General features: G+C 39.8%; 1 protein-coding gene across 2 annotated transcripts in view; it reads left to right on the top strand.

The window, feature by feature from the left end:
* Positions 1 to 305: 305 nt before the first annotated feature.
* IPCEF1 (interaction protein for cytohesin exchange factors 1) overlaps positions 306 to 14,417 on the top strand; it is a 59,521-nt gene continuing 45,409 nt past the window's right edge. The window contains exon 1 of one of the 2 annotated variants that reach the window (XM_042795820.1): positions 306 to 389. The gene's annotated coding sequence lies outside the window, so the exon portion shown is untranslated. Of the gene's footprint in view, positions 390 to 11,038; positions 11,275 to 14,417 lie in introns of those variants that run through there. The other variant, XM_033011576.2, reaches the window with a different exon arrangement.

The raw sequence follows: 14,417 nt of genomic DNA, 5'->3' as shown, positions 1-14,417 counted from the left end.
ACCTATAATGTGCTTTCTCCTGTCTCCCATATACCCTGAGTCTCTTCTCAGAAGTATTTGATAGCACAGTTTTAAAACCAATTTCCATTTGTGAAACAAAAAAAATTAAATACTATCTATCTGGGAATATTTCTATTTTTGTAGTCCCATCCTCTACCCCATTTTCACCTATCTTGGTTCTAGTATTAATAGTTCTGGCAGGCATGGCTTTTAGCACTTGCTTTGATGCCTGACTTGTGGTTTGCATAGTCATGACTCGTAAAAGAGACACCAGTTTCCTCTTGGGCAATTTCAGCATTTCAACCAATTTCTGTAAGAGTTTCCTCTCTGCTTTGCAAGTTGTGGGAGTTGATGGGACAAGTGTGGCTGTTTGTCAGAATTCCTTGCTGGTAAGATTGTGGTTTATTTCTTTCCTCTTAAGTAATAAAAGTTAGTAGTTTCTGTCTAATGACATCTTTGTTTTTTTTTTTTTTTTTTTTTTAATATGGTTTTAGCTGATGAGAAGCAACGTTTAATTGGTAGAATAAAGGAAGTTCACATTGGCAAGTAATGGCGTTTCTTTTAAGGGCTGTGTAAGAGATCTTATGCTTCTCTTCCCCTCTTCCCCCCTTCCCCTTCCTTTGGTTAAAAGCTGCAAATAGATTACTTAAAAATAATGAAATCATTAAAAATAATGGAGTTTGTGGAGTGAGGACAAGTGACAGTGTGCATGTGAATGATTCCTATTTTAGACAAATTTATTCTAGTTATGTTTTAAGATCCATCGAAGGCCAGGGTGACATTCTACTTGTAACTGTTTCATGTAAATCAGATATTTGTGAAGACAACTGTATAATTTGTAAGTGGCAGCAATTCCTTTACTGCTTTCAGGTTCCTAGAGAAAAAAATGCAATTCTAGTATTGTATAAACAGTATTTAAGGTGCAATATGGGGGTAGACTGTAATGTGCTATGGTGACAACTCTGAGTAGATTGATTTCTGGTTTTAATGTGAAAAGAATTTTAGAATACATTAATTCTAATGTTTTTCTCATAGACATGAAATTGTGTGAGTAAAGACACAGCATAAGTACTATGTGAATGGGCTTACCTATAAGGTGAAAAAAAGCTGGAATTAAAATCTCCTGTCCTTCGCACTCAAACAGAAAACCCAAACCCCTGACTACATCTCTGGACTTGAATTTTCCTCAACAAAATATACCTCTGGTGAAAGTTGAGACTAACAGCTTGTTTAATCATTCACTTACCTACTTGTTTCCAACAAGTTCTTTTTGGGGGTGTTAGGGTAGTATTTTTCTTTACTGAGGCTAATTGTATTAACTGAATTTCTTGGAAGGTTTATTATCCCTGATCAGAAACTACAGTTCAGCAGGATTTTCTTGTCTGCAAGTTATGCCAACATTTAATGGTTTGTGACAATTCACGAAGGAGAGAGAAATTGTTTGGTAACGTCTCAGGAAGTGGCTTTTCTGTACCTTCCCCTGTGGTGAAATTTTTACACTTTTTAGAGGTGAAAAATGCCTCTCTGGGAAGGAAAGATTCGCACCATGCCCCTCTCTTGGCATTGACTCTGGTGACACAACTGCAGATGAACTGATGAGGTGGAAGTCCTGAGTGCCATGGGTCAGGGATGTTGAACCTCTCTGCTTTCAAATGCTGCATCGCGTTGGCTTTGCCCAGCGTGCTGCCTCACCACTGCCCCTGGATGCTCCTGGGAGCAGAGGGAGCAGGTCCCCACACACTGCCTTCCAACACCTGCTTTCCAACGGAAAGTCATACTGGTTTCGTAGGTGGGAAAAGTGAAAGGGCACATTAAAATGCATACAGTCTGCAAAAGTGTGCTTTGCAACAACATCTGTACCAGAGTCAGGAAGGAACACAGTGATGGAAAGTTCTGTTTCACTCGATAAATGGTAAGAGCCAATAATGCCAGGCTGCTAATGTTCACATCAACTCTTTGTGCAAGCTGCTGGCTACTTGTCCCCATGCATACTGGGAGACCTGGTTTCTCGCGGGGCTGTCTGGTGGCCAGAAAGCAGTATTTGTCTCACTTTTTTGGAGTGTGTTTCCCTGAGTGGGTGCCCAGCCAGGTCCTGCATGCTCAGCATGGCATGCTCTTCAGCAGTGTCTGTGCAGTCTCTGCAAGGTGGCTGGTGGAGGCATCGAGCCAACGTGGGCTGAAAAGCTCCCACAGTTGTTAAGATGCTCTCTGTTTCGTCCTTGTTAATTCAAAATGTTTCCCCTTTCCCCCCCAAATCCACCCCTTCCACACTCTCACATGATCTAGCTAAACTAATAGCAACTTAGTTGTGGGTGAATAGGATGAAGACTGGTTTGGATAAAGACGTAGCAGTAGGACACCATACAGACAACAGTACTGTGTACTTGCTTGATTAAATGGTACAGATGTGCAGCCTGCTGCTAATCAGCTTGTCATGTGGAGGTCCTAGCTGATTCTCAGCTGGTGTAGAAGCAGTAACCCAGAGAGAGGGCTGTGTTGCTAAATGACATGTTGAATAGTTTCACTATTTTGTGCATGGAACTGTCTTCAAGGGATCACTCAACCACTTACTAATGCACCTAGTACTATTTAAGGGCCAATGTAGCTTGTTTAATGGGCCAGTGTTTATGGCCCTGGAGAAGTGGGTCCTGCTCGATGCATTGCTTATTGCTAATGAAATCATGCTGAGTGTGGTTATACAATCACTAAACAGGGAGATCAGCACTGAGGTAATGTTGCATGTGAAACTATACCTATTACCCATTTCTGCATCTCAATTTCCCTCTCAGCTGAAGCAGAGACGCATTTCTGTCTCTTAAGGATTTTTCTGAAAAGCAATACGTGCAGTTAAAGGCGTAGTTCATCAAAATACCTATGTGTGTGCATTGTGTTTAGTGACATACATTTCTAAATATATTGCCCTTCTGCCTCCTCTACTCTCTAATTGGACACTTCTCTTTCCTATCATCAAGTTACAGGCTGGCTGCCCTACAGCGTCTGCTTCTTTTGCTTTTGCTATAGGGCATCTCTGGCATAAGTCCTGTGAATAGACTGAATTCTGCCACGACAAGTGTGTGTGTCCTCCTTTAGCTCTATCTCCTGCCTCTGGCTTAGATGAGTCACACTTTCTCTGTGCATAAGTTTTCAGTTGTCCCTATGTACTTGTCTCTTTCGTAGCCAAACAGGTCTTGCCAATTGCTTCCAAGGAGGCCGGGAGAAGGAGAATCAACATAATGACATGGCATTACCTCACCTACTACTTCTTTAACTGCTTCTTCTGCAGATATGGCTTACTTATCTGGGTAGAGCTCATCTGCCTTTGACTTCCTTACCTTGCTTTTCTCCAGAACTCGTCTTGTTGTTCTCCCTTTTCTCAGCTAGTATGTTTTTATTTCTTCTATTAAATACAATAAACCAACAAACCCCTTTTTTTTCTGCCATCATTTTATCCTGGCACTTACCTTTGATTTTATCTCAAAATCTCTTCTTAAAACCTTACCATCTGATTCTGTCTGCAAACAGTTATCCAGCTTTTTTTCTGAGACAATTTACAAATTGCCTTTCAGAATATCCTGGTATACCCCAAAATATTGTCTATGGTCTGCTAAAAGATCCTAACCTCTGATCCATTTTTCCTCTGCGCCTTATACCCAAGTAATTTTATTCGCGAACATCAGCATGGCTTCTCCTTTTATGAAGGATAGACCTAGTCCTATAACACAGAGTTGTCTTTTTTTTTTTTTTTTTTTTTTTGACCAAATGTAGAGTTTGGTCTGTCTCTCTGATATGTCATGATTCAGTCTTTAGTTGGATCCAGCATGATCAACTTCTCTTTCCTACATCATCTTTGCTCACTACTGACAATAACATTAATGATCTAAGTGCCTTCTCCAATTCTCTGTGTCCTCATTTCCAAGCTATGTTTAAATTTTGCAACACTTGCAAATGTCTTGGCTCTCCATACTCAGAAATGAACTGTCATCTAAGCTGTCATTGTCTCATGTCAAATGTAATGAAGTCTCCTTTTTTCTGGCCTTGACAAAAGTAATTTCACCACCTCATATCAATTCAGAAACTCACTGCAAGGACAATTTTCTCACTCTGTTTCTTTGTTGAATCTTCCAGATGATTTATTTATGCTTCTGGGCAGCATCAAACACACCGAGCTTTAACTCTCATTTTGAACTCCCTCGGATCCCTCCCTCCCTGGGATCCCTCTTAGTTTTACAAACATTTGAAAACATTATATCTCATTATTTTTCAAAGCCACTTACTACAGCACTAACACAAACCTTGACGATGTCTGTCCTCAGGCATGCTGAAACCCGAAATACGATCCTGATGAATGTTGTCTCTCTGTTATCTTGGACGCCATCTGATTCCCATCTACATCCTCTGGTTGTATCCTGTCTTAAACTGGAACCTGTCAGGAGCAGTTACCTTTTCTTTTCTTCCATGTTCCTACAGTACCTGACACATGGTCCATTATAATGGGAATAAATATACTACAATCCCTATTGTTAATACTTTAGAAATGTTTATTCAACAATATTTAGTGTGGTAGTGCTGTAAATCATTTTACATAGTTCCCTGCTTTGTTACATTGTGTAGCTGCTTCGTTATCTTTGTTCCTTCTTGCAGAGTCTCAGGAGAATTCATGCTCTTATTCTTTGGTGCATCCAGGTCTTTAAGGGGTCTTCCAGGAACAGCTTCTGGGTACAAGAACCATGAAAATACTGTACCAGCTGGGTCATATTAATTGTGCTTATTTTCCCTTAATCCAAAACAAATGCAACTGCTAGGTTATTCAGTTTAACTTAAATATGTTTCATAATCAATATGTCTCAGCTGACACATCATAAGCTGCTCATGTGTCTGAGTTTTCTGTAGCTCCCTAAGACAGTCTTTAAATGATTTGTGTGGATCTCACAAAGTGCAAGGAGAATGGAGATGATGTCAAATAGTCAAATTTTCTCAGAAAGCAACATTGTGAAGATGTTTGTACTAAGTACGAAGCAATACTTCCCAAGTTTGTTGTTGTACTTCCCTTCAGTTAAGAGAAAAATAGGGAATGGGGAGGGGATGGAAGGGGGGTGGAATGGGGAAATAGAAATTATTTTTATTGTTGTTGTTATTAATATTTACTAGCAATTTAGTGCACTGGAGAGATTCTTTTCAGGTGTGATTTTTGTCTTGTGGGTTGCACCCAAGTGCACTACCAATGCACTTAAAGTACTTTTTCCTTCTGCTGAGATAAAGATTAAAGCTGTACTCTAAAGTGCCATGTAGTACATGTCATTGGAGGGGTAAGCAAGATCCTCCAGCAGTTTTCTGTTTCCTGGATGTGTTCCCTGTGCCCAGCATAAACTGTGTTTCCAGTAAAGATGCACTGTGGAGATACAATCCTAGAAACACAGTGAATCACAGCACCTTAACCCTGGTATTGGGTTCCTGCAACCACAGAATAGACATCTTGGTCTTGTACTGGTTAATTGCCAAGTCTGTAGGGCTTTCTCTAGTTCCTCCGCTTTGATGACTTCTGATGAGATATACTTGCAGGTGGTGGTTGCGTTCTAGGCTGTTTGACTCCTGATGGAAACTTTTGGACACCTTTAGAGACAGCTACTCAGCATGCTTAACTATTTGCCTCCTACTTTTGGACCATAATATTGCTTTATACTTTATCGTATGATATCATATTTGGGTCCTGTATTGCTGCTTCTGGATGTGCAAGGACATTGTGTGCTCAGTTAAAGTTTGTATTTTTTCTCCACTGATGCTTCCCCTTTTTTCACTTTTAATGAAGTGACACAATAGGAACATATTGGTTGTACATGCAACACGTTATGAAATGTGCTGAAAACTTGACTGATGTCCAGTTTGAACAGCTGTTCAAACTTCTGACCTGACTGACAAAGCCCTGTGGAGTTTCAGCCTTGGCTATCTTGAATTCAATATTTCATCATTCTTTTATCCTAATCTTTGTGGTCAGTTCACTTTCTTCTGCTAAGAACTGCGGCTTAAACTCTGGAATGGCAGACATTTAAAAAAAACCCCAACAAAACATTTTGAGAGTGAATCCTCTGAAGTAGTTTGATTTTCTTGTTTGGAGTAGTTTGGATTATTTTTTTCTTTATTGATCTCAACAAATCACAGACTGATGGTCAAAAATCTGTCTACTTCATGAGAATTGGGTTTCTTGTGCCAAACTTCTCATAAATTTGGGTGTGTTTTATATTATTTCTCAAATGTATGTAAATTATTAAATTGAAATGTAAGGACTGTAATAGAACTTGAAAAATAAAGCTATTAAAATCAGGGCATAATGAATTTTAGACACGATATTATGGCTTGATTCCACTTAATATTTCTGTCATCCTATGTTGGGCTATAAGTTTCAGCAAAAGGAAAGATTAAAAAAAAGGAATCAATTTTGTGGAAAAATAATTAAAAAAAATTTAATTTTGTCTAAATAGTAATTTAGTTGTTGGACTGTTTATCTAATTTGTGTTTTTAGATTAAAACAATTGCCTTTTTTTTTAATGGTAAGAAAACAAGACTTTTCCTTCAAAGCTGTATATTTTTTAACAAAGTTTTTATATTTTCTGTTTTAAAATCTGTTGGGAGAACATTTTTTTTTTTTAAATGAAAACATTTTTTCTGAGATTTTTTTGGAAGAGAAGTACAAAGTAGAATGATAGCTTGAAGATGAGAAATCTGTGTTCATGGTTATGGTGTTAACATTTCAGCATAATAAAACTCACATTAGTTGATGGGATTTAAGATTGTCATATTGGCATGTTAAAGTAGTATAAGTGCAATGATTATCTTGTTCACGTTTAGACATTCTTCAAGATTGTTCTTCATCACTCAAAATATGAGGGTAGAATGGACAATAACAGCTCTTGCCCAGAAAGATGAAGTGCTTACTCATCCTGAGTAGGACTTCTGCATTCAGATGTTCCCCTCAGGACTCAGTGTGCTCACTGAGGTGTTTCTGGCCATGCCCACATATCTAAAAATCACCATTATCCATTATGAGGTAGTAATTCAGTTGTGTTCTGCCAGTGATGTGCCAAGAGGAGTTGTAGCCAAATTTTCCAGTGATCTTTCAATCTTTCCAAACTTCCATGGCTTCACCAAGGCATGAGTATTACAACCTTATTGTGCTTAACAATGCTTGCTAAACAGATGTGCTAATTTATAATATCTGGTCAGAAGGCATGAGAAGCTGTCTAGCTGCCAACAGAAACAGGATGCATTGTGGCATGCACTTGAGTAAAGCCTGGGAGATCAGCTAGAAAGACAAGTACACCATTCCTTACTGTGTCAGACAAAAGCATGTGTTGGAAGTTGTGTCATGAAGTGAGTTGATTTAAACAGAGATAATTTAGATTATGGGTGTTTCAAATCCTTATGTTAGCCTCAGACTCTTTAACTGATATAAATTATAGCTCTACTGCAATGGGACATACTAAACATGGGGTTGTTTTTCTCCAAGCATTTACTTATTGTTAATTATTTGTACTACCATGCGAATTTTGTTGCCGAATTTTTTAGTTGCCAAAATGGCACATGGCATGAGAGGGAAAACTGAAGTAGCAATTTAGAATAATTTATTTAAAGATGATCATAAAAGTAAGAGTAACTATTGAGGCTGCAATTGCTGTGAGATATACATTGCCAGTAAACTTATTTCATTTTTATTAATACTTTTTATCACTGGGAAGTTTAAAACTTATTTTGTTTATTTGTTTTTCCTATGTAAAACTTTCAATATATTTGCATAAGAATTAAGTTAAAAAATTGAAATACTCTATGCTGGAATACACTCATCTAAATATAAAAAACCATAAATAGATGTGGACTGGTTTTGAAGAAAAACAGAGAAGAGAGAGAATCTCTCCTTAGAAGAAAAATGAGAGAGACAGACAGACTTAACTTTGTATAAAGCGTTGTGAGAGTCGTAATATGGTGGGATATTATGGGAAAAAGTTCGGTGAAATACAGTTTATGACATCAAAAAAATCCAGATTTTCTGAGAAAACCTGGAAATCATTCCTGTGAAAGAACAAGTTCAGTCTTCATTTTTATGTAAATAGTTTCACCATATTACCTTCTCCTTTAGAAAAATGCTCACTGCTTTCCTTTCAGATTTTACTACTGTGAGGACAGCCCCACAGAAAAGGAGTAAGGAAAAGTGTTCATTTCTGTAAGATTCAAGAAGCAAGTGCCTGGTGTAGTCAGAGCTCTATTTGCAGGAGTAGCAAATAGTCATCTTTAATGATTTATTTCTGTGTGCAGATGTTCTGGCAAAGGCTATAGTGTTTAAGAAGCAAGAATCATAGTAAATCCTGAATGCCTAGAGGCACTGATGACTGCATAAAAATATTGCAGCAATCTTTTTTGACCAGTAATAGTTTTTTTTTTTCTCAGTTTTATTTCAGCTCTCAGGGCCAGCCAGCTTGTTATGCTACCCATCTTGAACAAGATACCATTTTCACACTGGTAGGAGGCTACTTTCTAGCAGGTATTTCTTACTACACATTTTGTGTGGTGAAGCAGGCTTTCTTCTCTTGCTCATTGCAAGCATAAGTCAAAGTAAAGATGGCTGGTAGCAATTTGAACAGATAATGAGAATTAATGTGATTAAAAGAAAACCAGATCTACTGCTAGAATAGTCTAGAAGCAGGGAAGCCACCAATGATTAAACTGGATTCCCAGGACAAAGTGTTGCTAAGAGCACCTTCTCATCATATCTTTGAGCATTTATCCTAGAGGTGATTTTTTGCCTCTCAGTACTCCATATCTAGTCTCATTCAGATGTACTGAGAACATCACTGGTCTCCCAGCTGCCTTCCCAGCTTGTTGGCCTGCCTGTCCTGGACCCTGGAGAAACTCCATGTCATATACTCACATGTGGACCTGGATGTTGAATTGAGGAATGGATGCTGGTTAAATTTCTCTGGAACAGCTCTGATGTGAGCAGTCCAGTTTTCTCTGTTCTCTTGTTCCTGGGGAAATGACTTTCACCTGTGGGGAGGAGACCACCACATGCAGCTCTCTGTGGCTGACCAGAGTACGCTGTAGTGCAGGAGCAGTTCCACCCTCCTCTGGTGCAACCTGCCTGGGCAGTTTGACACTGCTATACCTCACCCCTCTGAGATTGCTCTATTACAGAAGTGATGTTTAAGTATAGTGCATGTACTTGGTATACTGTGAAGGGTGGAAGGAGATCTTTAGAAAATATGAAGACTTCATCAGAACTTCAATGTTCCTAATCTTTAATGAAGAATCAAACAGGACTTTCAAGACTTCTGTTTCTTGTGGACTTTATGAATGTGGGAGTAGAGGTCTTTGATGGAAGAAGCAGTAAGTCCCTCAGCTATTTCTTCCTTACTTCATCCTTGTAAGCATCAGCATAACAATTCTGCTTTACTTTTTAAAACCTGTTCTCTTGACATTTCTCTGAAGCGTGAACACTGGCCATTCGTAATAGTGCTGTCGATATAATAAACATTGCCTGAGTGGAAGAAAGGAGAAGAGGATTCACATCTAAGCTTCAGAGAGTGCAAACAGTAGCAATTTTTTGTGGCCCTTTGTTCTGAAATGCAGGATCCAACAGTATGCTCTTGTTATCCTGATGTGTTTGATTGAAGTTTTAACGAGACTGAATTTCCTTCTTACATCTCTCATCAGGGTGGCATCTTGGGATATATTGCTCAGGTAACTTTTTTTGGACATAGGGGAAAACTTCATCCACAGTGCTCTGGAGAGCAGCTGTAGACAGACTGGTCAAATTCTGCTCTAGCCTTGGCTTCACTGACTTAAAATTATCGCTGCTCACAAGATCCCTCTGGCAATGTGTGGGTGGGGACAGCCCCCCGGGCAGCCTGACAGCACTGCGGGGAGGCCATTCCCTGCCACGGGGAACTCCTGCCTGTGAGGTGGTTTTCATCCCGATGGCCAGTGGAAGACAAAAGATCTCCAGATGCAAAATGTCACTGTGTTGTGCTGGGCAAAGGGCCTTGAAGTCTATTCTTGAATTGGTGCATGTCAGAGCTGGAAGCTGGGGTGTACCAGGCAGCCTCCCCATGTCAGCTCTATCTAGCAGAATTTTTTTTTGTTAGTCTTATTTTCCTAATTAGGAAATCTGGTTCATTTTGATGACAAAACCTTTTATCTTCTTTTTTTCCTCTGAACCTCACCTTCCAAATTCACAAAATGTTTTGCAGTGGCTTACTGACGTGATTAATTTTTTTTCAATTTTTACATTTTGATGGATGCATAAAACCTTCTGCAATGCTTTGAAAGCAAATGTTTGTCAGAACTGCCTTCCAGTGAGGAAGTCTCACATTCCTGTCACTGCAATGATCTACATTTGTGATTAGTGCAGCAGTTCTGTGCCTTTGTGCTGGGGGACACATCCCCATTGTTCTCTCTTTACCTGCTGGACCTTGCAGTGTTCCCTCAAAACTGTGTTTGCTGAACGGCTGATCTGAAAAAATAGGAGGGAATGATGCTCCCTCTCCCCTCATCTGTGTCTTTTTGCAGGAGACTTGCTTCGAGAGAAACCCCTTAGAATATTGTCTCAGGAGTGGCTATAGGCTTTGGGTATTTTTTCCAGCCTCCCCTCTGCGTTTCATCTTCTGGGCTAGCAAAGAACTGCGCATCATTGAAAGAGAGCAGAACACCAGGGAAGTGCTTCTTTAGACCTAGAGTGTTTCTTTACCCTTTAACTGCACTAACTCTTCATACATTTCTGCAGACGACTTATCTTTGCCTGCTACGGCAAAAGAGACAGCTAGGAGGCAGTAGTAATTGCACTCAATGTTTCTGCAGACTCTTCTTTGGCCTGCAAACATAACAGGAGTAGGAGAACAACTCAATACTATAAGGGGCCTGCATGCAAATTCACATTTGGGGCAGGCACACTTCACTAAGCATGACGTTTTGATTTCTCGTTTTTCTCTGTGAGGCCACAGAGGCAGCTGGAGCATCTCTCTTCTGTTGAACAACTTCTTTCTTTCCAGCCCCTCTCCTCCCGAAGGCGGTGAGCGTGGGCTCCTGCAACTTCTTGCTCAGAGCTGTCAGCGCCTGTAACCTCCCGCTCTTGGGCTTCCCAGCTGGACTGACAGGACCTGGCTGTGACCCAAGCAGGGAGATGTCTCCAGACCCTTTCTGCCTCTGAGATGGGAGCAGTGAACTTTGTTCCAGTTTTTCCTGGCCCTCTCCCAAATGGAGTCAGAAGCTCTCTTTTTGAATTACTTGCAGGTGAGGGGATTGAATAATTTCAAATGCATTTGAAAATAAGGTTATAACCAATGGTGTTATAATGTGACAAATGCAGTTTTTTGCTGATAGGCCTGTGATAAGAACTCTTTTGACTTTTCAAAGGGTAATTTAAAGAAAAATTACAAGAAATTATCTTAAATTTATCCATTGTGGCCAAAGCTGAAGGTCTACTCTGACAATTATGACATGATTATACTTGGCTTCTTGTTTCCGATGCTAATGGTGAATCTGTAGTTTCATTTGCAGTTGGAAACACAAAGTCATGGGGACCAAGGTGGGTGGGACACAACTTAACCAGGGTGGGACGTCCCATCAACTTTTGTGAAAAGTGCTTTATTATCTGTTTGTCATTGCATCATGGCAAAACACCAGCTTAATATCCAACTTTCCTGGTGAGATAGTAAATGAGAGAAAATATGCAAATGAAGAAACTCCTTGTACAATTAAGATAGCCAATTTAGATAGCTAATTAACCAGTTAAGTAACTGACTAGATCTGATTAATTAGTAGTTAATGGCAAGGTTCTGTCAGATTAAATTGATCTCCAGTAACCCAAAGGATAATTATGAGCTTACAGTCACTGTGATTATTTTTCCCCTGTATTGTTGCAAGAACCCCAGGTAGAGGCAATGTGATAATTTAGGACTATTATGTAAGGCTGTCTCCTTGCCACAGGACAGTGTTTCAAGCACTGCTATAATTTGGGGCAGTGCTATTCTTAATGCTTGGTAAGTGAGATATATGATTAAATAATCATTGATTTTTTTAAGGGAAATTTTTGTAGCACTATTGTTAGTTTTATATCACCTGTCAATTCATGACCCACTGAAGTGCAAATTGTTGCAGGCAGCCAAATAAACAGAAAGCAAGCAGAGAGGTTAAAGATGGTGACCAGTGTGAGAAATGTAAACAGAAGGAAGGCAAAATTTTCCAGGTTGTCTTCCAGCCCTGACTTGTTGCTTGGTAAAGCAGAAATTTTTTTTTGAGTAGTCTGTGTCAATGCCATCTGAACAGGAACTGAGCTACGCATATTTTGGTGGTTCTGCAACACAAATAGTTTTAGTCATGTTACATATCTCAAATATTTTGCTCAGAATCAGGAAGGCATATGCCCACTCTGGATGTCATCTGAGGGATGCCTGGAAGGCATGTCTGGCAGGATTATGCCAATATCGTTGCAGATCGATGTACTCACTGTAGCTTGTAACTGGTAAGAGACAGCATCAGGCCTTGTGGATTTTGACTTCCACAAGAGAAATATTACTAATGAATTAAGGTTGTTTTCTGCAATTAGAATCATTAGAACTTCAGTGTTGTTTTGTGTTTTTTTTTTTTTTCCCTTTTTTCCACCCATAACATTACCTTTGATCTTTAACGGAGATATTTCTGTTTATTTCAGAAGAGATGATGTAGTCAAATGGAAATGATTGCAAGATATTTCTGATAAGTCACTTGCTGTGTTTCCACATTTGTTGCATCAGCTATTACTCACGTACCTACTTGTTTATTACTCTTCTTGAAAGATCAGGAGTGAAATGGGTCTAATAAAGCTATTCAATCGGATATTTATAGTTAAGTTGTTGAATCAAAATTTAAAAGCCTCAAAAATTTGAATTAGAAATCTTTTAGCTGAAACTGCTTTTGACATGTATTCAATTCAAACTGAAATTAAATTAGTTGGTTTGGGGCACTTCTAAGAAAAAACAAAGAAATGTAGGTATCATTTACAAACTGATAATGTATAACCATCCCCTTTGCTTTGATCCAATAGATCCATTACATTTTATCCTTCAGAAAGTGAGAGATTCAAGTTTGTTTTCTCCTTTATATAAAGCCATTTGAAGTGGAAAAGGTTTCACTGTGCCTTATTTTCTCTCTTTGGTTTGTTCCACTTTTCAATTTTAGTGAATTGAACATTCATGGCAGCAGACTGAAATCCAACTGCACATTTTCCATGTGGGTGTCTCAATCTGTAGGCTGGAAGTTTTCCCTCTCCTCCTGTTCCTAGATCTTACCTCATTGCAAATGGAGGGGCTTAGGAAGAGGGCTGGAATCCCAAATCCTCACTGTAGTGCTTAGGGTATACCTTTAGGGGTGACACCCCTCTTGAAATTCAATGTCCACCTAAGTGAAGACAAGGATACACATACGGGTGTCTCCACTCTGCAATACAGCGCCCTGAGTGCTGTGAAATGAGGGGGTCTGGGCCAAGTCTTCTCCTGCCACAGTTGTTCCAGTTCGGAATCAGGGTCCCCTCCTGGTGGTTATGAACCCGAGTGCTGACTCCCACCAACCTCTCGCTGGCTTGCCAGGCTCCCAAGCTCAGGCATAGCTTTTGTGGGCTGGGAAGCTCTTCTGCCAACAAAACCCACCAGCCCTGGGCACGCTCCTGGGCTGCCACAGGGTGACCACCTACCATTGCACCGGGGGCACACATGGGCCCCAGCTCAGCACGGGATGCCAACTGCAGCCGGGGGTAGGGGAACACTGGGAGGTGTGGGGGCGCGTGGTTCCCAGAGGCAGCCCCTGCAGATTCATGCTGGACCATCCAGTAAGGATGGGAATAGACTAGCCCTGCTTGAGTGACCGTATTTATCCAGCTCCTTCTAGTTCACCTGTCTGTTTAGAAAGGATAGATGGTTTTCCCACAGTGCACCTGCAGAAAATCGAAAGGAAACACTTATTTTACTGTAGTGCAGAGATAAACAGGTTATGCTCTTCTGAAATGTTGGTTTTGCAACAGTTGAGCACACCTGAGCTGACATAAAAGTCCTGATGCTATTTCACAGTGTAACTAATCTCACTCATGTTGGGTTTACTTAGGAGAAATAAACTCAGGTTATGTGTATGAGAGTAATTTCTGCAGTGAATGTGTAATTTTTTTTTTTTTTTTTATACCTTTCTTTACACAGTGAATAATAAATTATACTCTTAACTAGAGTGAGACAGAAGTCAGTACTGCTTTTGAAAATTGGATGCTGGCTTGAAGATTGCTTATCCGGTTTCTGGAAACTAAACAAAAGTTTGAGTTAAAGTCACTGAGAAGGTTCTGCTGAAATCCATTTCAATTCCTTTGGCACAAAGCACACAGGCGGAAACATATCCTTGCCAGTTAACTAACG

Source organism: Tyto alba, unplaced genomic scaffold, assembly GCF_018691265.1.
Source record: "Tyto alba isolate M040663 unplaced genomic scaffold, T.alba_DEE_v4.0 Super-Scaffold_22, whole genome shotgun sequence".
NCBI lineage: Eukaryota > Metazoa > Chordata > Aves > Strigiformes > Tytonidae > Tyto > Tyto alba.
Note: the sequence above shows the minus strand (reverse complement) of the source record. Positions and strands in the feature narration are given on the sequence as shown.